This window comes from Girardinichthys multiradiatus, chromosome 3 (genome assembly GCF_021462225.1).
Source record: "Girardinichthys multiradiatus isolate DD_20200921_A chromosome 3, DD_fGirMul_XY1, whole genome shotgun sequence".
Classification (NCBI taxonomy): Eukaryota; Metazoa; Chordata; class Actinopteri; order Cyprinodontiformes; family Goodeidae; genus Girardinichthys; species Girardinichthys multiradiatus.
The window spans coordinates 13145941-13153134 of NC_061796.1; positions in this window are offsets into that span (position 1 = coordinate 13145941).

Consider the following 7194-nt stretch of genomic DNA (forward strand, 5'->3'; position numbering starts at 1 on the left):
TCTGGTTTATATACACACAACTGGACAACAGGAAAGGCCCAGAGAGGAAAAAAAGCATATTAGCATGGATGAACAAATGAATCAAAATGCAGAAGAAAAAGAGAGTGTATGTTATGACCTAGGAGGTACCAGCAGTGGCTTATAAGGACTTATAGTTGAACTGAGATGTGACTGAGAATTGTTGCCTTCAGGCTCTCTGACCTGCTTGTCTCTTCAATTATTTACAGCAGCCTGATTCAGTAGCAATCGACATTCATCTTGTCCTGAGTCATCACAGGATTTCCTGCTTTTTATTTGAACTGTTACAGACTTTACACTGTGTGAGAATCGACATTCAGAGACACGTTTTCAATTTAGTAGCAAGTCGAATTTAGCTAATTATACAGTTGTAGGCCTTTTTATATGGATGATGTTACATAAGTAAAGAAATTGGTCATTATTTCTCTTTCTCCTCTCTCATTGATGTTCTTCATTTCTTTTTTTCAATACCGTCTCCTGGAGCTTGATTTCTGTAGAGAGAGGCAAATTTTTTATTGGCTGCAGCCAAGTCTTGTATTGCCTCACTAATACTGTATATTTATTCACAATGCCTTGCAAGAGTATTCATACTGTTTGAGGTTTTCCTACGCTGTCACCTTGCAACCACAAACCTCTATGCATATTAATAGGATTGAATAGGATAGACACAAAACCAAAGATCTTTCAAATTTAAAGGAAAGGATACATGGTTTTCAATACTTTTTACTAATAAAATAAGTAAACAGTCACAGCTCTCTGAGTAACTGTTTTGTAAAACCACCTTTCGCTGCATTTAAAGCTTCAAGTCTTTTTGGGCATGTCTTTACCAGATTGGCATCTATAAAGTGATTTTTTTTCTATATTCTTTGCAAAAAAAGCTCAGTTAGATTGGATTTAGAGGCCCATGAAGAGCAGATTTCAAGTATTGCCAAAGACTCAAAGCAGGAAATGCTGTCGCTACTGATGAAAGGCATTCCCACAGCATAATGCTGCCTCCACCATGTTTCCACCACTCATATCATGGCTTATATGTCTTGTGGAATTCTCCAAACAGGACTTCTTATGGCTTTATTTTTAACAAAGACTTTCATTGTGCCACACTTCAATAAGGATCAGATTTGTGTAGTGTACATCTGACTGTGGTCCTGTCAACAGATTCTCCCATCTGAGCTGTGGATCTATGGAGCTCCTCCAAAATTACCACGGGCCTTATTTATGCACTTCTGGCCTCTCAGTTTAGATTAGGTTTGCAGTTGTGCCATACACTTTCCTTTTTTAGATGATAGGTTGAACAATGCTCATTATGAAAACTTGGAATACTGTTTTATTCCATAATCTTGCTTTTAATTTCTCATAAAGGTGTACTTCAGAACTGACTGCTGTGTTCATTGGCCTTCATGATGCTATTTATTCACTGATGTTCTCTAACAAACCTCTGAGGCCTTCACAGAACAGCTAGATTTATGTTGAGATTTAGTTACACACAAACATTTACTAATTGAGTGACTAGTTAAGGCAACTGGTTGAACTGAAGTTTATTTAGGGGTATCAGAGTTAAGGGTTATGGTTAATACTGAATATAAATGCATGCCACACTTTATTTAAAGATTTGAAAAACCATCTATCCTTTTCTTTCCACTTCAAACACATGCACTAGTTTGTGTTGTTCTGTCTTATAAAATCCTACTAAAATACATTGAATTTTGTGGTCATAACATGACAGAATGTGGAAAACGTGGTGTAAAAACATTTGCAAGGTGCTGTATATGGGTCATGGGATCCCAAACCAGATAAGATTAGACTCATAATAGAATAACTAAATGTGCAAATCCATTGTGTTGAGCATGCTTGGCTTGGCAAATGGGCCCATAATACCAAGGGAGACCTTCCTACCAGATCCCAGAGAATGTAATTAACACATATCAGCCTTCTTATGCTGATGTAATTTTTATTTCATGTTCCTGCTCCTGTGTTCTGCCACTCTCATCGTCAGAGGCAAAGCTTTGTTTTCTAATGTTGCAAAACAGGAAACCCATTTCTGTTCCTTCCTTGTTATTCTTAACCTCCCTATGTACTCCCACTTCTTATGCTGGCATTATTTTGAGACGTTTCATTTTGAATAATATCTGTGACTAAGATATTTCCACTTCTGCTCATCCAGCTCACTGTTGCCTATTTTGTCTCTGAAGTATCAACATATTTAGCTGGTGTCAAAATGACATGTTGTGGTTTTTAACGGGAACTTTGGCTAAAAACAATTTCTAGAACACAGTATGTTGACATATATTCCCGCAGGGTTAGAAAGCAGTCTCAAAATAATGACATAGCTCTCTAAATGCACAATAAAGAGGCTTGCAAAAAATGCTCAACATGACACAGAGTAAAGTAGCTGGTAAATGTGACACAGACAGACCAGCTTCCACTGCTTTATCTGTGGTAACCATTATACATGTGCAAGCTTCATAGTGATCAGATATGCATTGTAGGAAATCATTATCAGATACTGATTCTGTAACTTTGTTCACTTACAAAAAAAAATATGTAGATCCAGAAAAAAAAGTTATTGATCAGCAGGCAAACCATGAGCTGTCTGAGGGAAAAAGGTCCAAGATGTTATGGTGTCTAACCTCATCCATTGGCCCGCAGTATAATAAAGTTGTTCTATACCTTTAGCAGAAAAACAGCCCAAAGCATAGTGCTTACACCTCTGTGCTCTGCTGTTGGAGTTCTTCTGGCCTAGCTTAGCACTGATGTGAAAGATGTCAGTTTGATCTCTTTAGATGTTCACTAACACACTTAAGACAGCCCTTTGTGTGTGCCTCCTATAGCAAGGGATTGTCAGTCCATTACAGTGTGCCTCTAGTGCCGTTCCTGGTGACTATGGTGGCAACTGCCAAAGCTCATCCTAAGTAGGTGTAAGATAATCCTTCATCTTTCTAATGATAATCCTTACCTGATGAGTCAAGATCTAACAGAGCTCCAGACAAAGAGAGATTGATGCTCATGTTATATTTACTCTACTTTCACAATCGCTCTAACTACTGTCACATTCTGACCAATCTTCTTGTTGATGGTCTTGCAGTCCATTCTAGCAGATCTGCTATATTTTCGCTTATTTGCTTTGACAGCTTTTGGTCTTCCCCATGGTAGTCGGTGATTTAAGTAGGAGAAAGTGATTTGGTAGACATGGATATACAGTCATAATGAACTAGAATATTGTTTGAACCTTTATTTCACGAAATGAAACACATTATATAGTTTAATTAAACACAGACTGATGTTTTCAAGCCTTTATTTCTGTTAACTGTGATGATTTTCCACTTACAGCTAATGAAAACATGTTATTTAAGATTAGAATATTACATCTGACCAATAAAAAACATTTTTAATCCAGAAATATGGGCTTAATGAAATATATTTTCAATACCTGCTTAAAGGCGCTTTTAAACTGACAAACCAGCTTTATCAGAACATACATTCTAACTTATTGAAAATGTTTATATCTATAGCTTTTCTGAAATTTGCTTAACAAAAAGAATGCAACATCTGTACCCCATGTCAATATGTCTTGAACCATTGATTCTAGCCACAGTCGGTCCCTTGTGGATCTCCCCCAAACGCCTCAAAGAGCTTTGCTCCATAAGGCTATGGCTAGACCTGTTGCTTGTGAATTGTTTTCTACCACACTTTTTCCTTCCAGTCAATCTTCGCATTACTTTGCTTGGATGCAGATCTTTTGTGAACAGCTAAAATCTTTAGTAGTGACCTTTTGTAGCATACTCTGCTTGTAGAAGGTATGAATGACTGTCTGCTGTGCAGTTTTCACGTCAGCAGTCTTCCAGATCACTGTGTAGGCTATAACATAACATTTCTGTTTTAAACATCTTTTTAAATCTTATGGAGAATTCTTATTTACTGATAAACTGAATTTTGGCTTTTTAATAGGCCATGAACTATAATCTTGAAATATATCCCTCTGCTTGTAATAAATCCTTGTAACACATGAGCTTCATTTCTTGAATTAAGTGCTATTTAAATAAACATGTCTTGCCTTGCATTGAATTGAGTTAATAAAAATTTATTCACCTTTTCATGATATTCTAATTCTTTGAGATGCACCTAGAACACCGAGAGGATGCTGGTAGGAAACTTGTATCATTTTCCTCTCAAAGTGCAGTGTCTGCTAGGGCCATTTCACATTTACATTTAAACAAGATACAAAGTTATAACTGGGGATCTTTCAAATAATAAGATACACTACTGTTGGCCTGAACAAACACATTGCCCCACACCTTTCAGTAACTGTTTTTGCTAACCTGCAGCTTGCCCTTTCAGAAAAGAACTATATATTTGAGAGTGAATCTGCAGTCCATTGGTCTTCTGTGAGCTTGAGTTCCTGACATCATGACTGGATTTAGCCTGCGGCCGCCAGTGCTGGTCAGGAAAAAGGTTTACACGCTGTTAGAAAAAGGTAAAATAAGCGACATTTGCTGTGTGTGTAGCTGAGCGTTTGTGTACATGTAAGCAAACATAACCTTTGCTGGGTGCTCACACGTGCCACAGAAATTGTTGATGTTTTACTGCCACTCTGATGCATGTGCATGTATGTGAGACTCTCAGTCATAACAAATCAATTAAATCACTGCTATTTACACCATAGGACTAATTTGACGATTACACTCTCACGCTGTCATGAATGAACCTCCCCACATCCTCGATGCAAGCTACTCACCAGTGAAAAGAACTCTGATTTCCTATTCCCCCCTCTAGCTGATAAGCATCCCATCAGCTTTTGTGGGTGTTTACTATGAAAGCAGATGTTCTCAGCTGCAACCTAAAACACCTGCTGGCTTAATCAAAGCTGTGGTAATAGGAGCAGCAGTGTCAGAGTGCCTGAGACTGTGAAAATAACACTATGCACTCATGCATACCTGTGAGGTCAGTGCATGAGTGTGTGTGAGCGAGCTTAGCGGGTGACAGAGTAGAAGAGGTCTGGCCCTGCAGGCAAGATCTTAGCTGCTAATAATGAGGCACTGTTGGGGCTAATAGAGGCAAAGCCAATACAGACACAATCAGTGGCTGTGTGATATTACCACATCGACCAGATGGATGAGAGGACAAGTCACTGGCATGTTGCCAATGGGAGACGTGGGGTGGAGCAGTCCAGACAGGGTGCGAAAGCAGAAAAAAACAGCAGGAAAGTCATTTTAATCAGGCTAAATCAAAACTAACCCCACGTCCACTTCAAGACGCAGCCTGGATAAACTGTAAACATCCCTCAGTGGTATGACACTGCACCCCACACACAAACCAAGGCAAACACAGTTGGTTGCTGAGCTGTACCTTGCTTCTTGGAGATTTGTTACAGCAACATATTTTAGCAGGGTAATTGCTGAATCCCAGAGATGGATCAGTTTCCCATGCGTGCTTCAGTTTATTGCCTTATAATTATGAGACTAATTACAAAGATGCATTACAACCCTCCCATGTGCACGTATCTATGTGTGTACTCATAATTCCCCTTTGCACACATCAATCAGAAATACTTTAGCTAATGATTAAAATCTCAATATGAAAATGGGAAACAGTAATGGCTGCTCGGCTGCCTTCAGACTGCGGCGTTTGCTCCGAAGCTGGCTAATGGCTCGACTTTAAGGTCAGACTTGGAGATTTATTGTCAATAAAGCTTTTGATTTTTTCAACAAGGCATGCTGACACAAAAGAAGCAATTAAGATGCGCTTAAATCTTTACAATCTGATCTTATGACTTAACCATCAAAGTTTTTTTTGAAAAGACAAAGAGAGGTGCCTGCTTCATCACTGCTGCAATTACAGGGAATCGGATTTTCAGTGTTTCATCTATGAGGATTTGTCCTTGCAAATTAAATTCTCCAATGCACCTGTCAGCAGCTTTGACAAGAGTACATAAGAACAGTAATTGTAACAAGCTTCTTCTTTGGAGCATCAATCAGAGATGTATAGTAAAATGATCCAACAGCACACACTGAGTTTAAAAGTCTCTGTTCATCCTGCATCTTGCAACAACTAGCGCACACCCATTGGTCTTTTTCACATTTTGTCATGTTACAGCCACAAATTTTGATTTATTGTATTTGGATCATATTTGACAGACAAACACAAAGTAGCAAACAATGGTGAAGGATACATTGGTTTTACTTTAACATACAAAGATCTGAAAAGTATCAAGGAGTGAAATAATGACTGGTGTCAGATATTTTAGGTGGTCTGTAGAGGAAGCTAAAGATTAAGGTGACAGCAAGGAGGTCTTCCAACCTCAGTGACTCAGAGCTCATCAGCAAAGACAAATATTCAAAAGTACAATTATTGGAAGGGTTTGATTCCTGTGATGCCAACAATGTTTTCTCCATTAATTATTAAGATAGGTATAAGTAATGTTGAGCAACAAATTTTTTCTTTAAAATGTAAATAAAAACACATAAATAAAATTTTCCAAAATGACCCTTCATTTACGATATGAAGTAGGCAAAAAAGTTTCAATAAGCACCACATCAAGCCACGATCTGAAGAAATTTTGAAAGGAGAAACAAAGTCATTGACATCTATCCATCTGGAAGGGGTTGACATTTCTAAGGCTTTGGTATTCCAGGGAAGCACAGTTAGTGTTGGTGAACCTTCCCAAACGTGACTGGTCCTAGGCACGCGTCCCAGTACATGTGGGGTCAAACTAACACAGCATTTCAGAAAAAGAACATCATACTAACAGTCAAACATGGTAGTGGACATGAGATGATCCAGGGCCACGTTGAAGGACCTGGAGGACTTGCTGTAATAATAGGACCATACTGTTTGTTTCTTAATGTTCTTTAATAAAAATCGTAAGCTTTTACACAAAAGCTGTATTTGTACCGAGATTAAGTTACGCTCATGTGGTCTCCACTGACTAGTTAGGTGATTTTTGGAAAAGATTGGATCCAAAACTTCAGGAATGTTTTAGGAGAGTGGTGGAATTTAATCAAGCAGACATGGCTGGACCTGACTCGGTTCTGTGTATGCAAACAGTGAGAGGAAGGATGTCTGCACAACAAATGAGTCTTCTCCAGAATAGGAATTTGTAAGGCATGTGGAAAACACTGAAGGGATGTCCACGCTGTGAGGAAGGAAAAAAGCAATTCTTTTCCTCGCCCTTAGATGTCA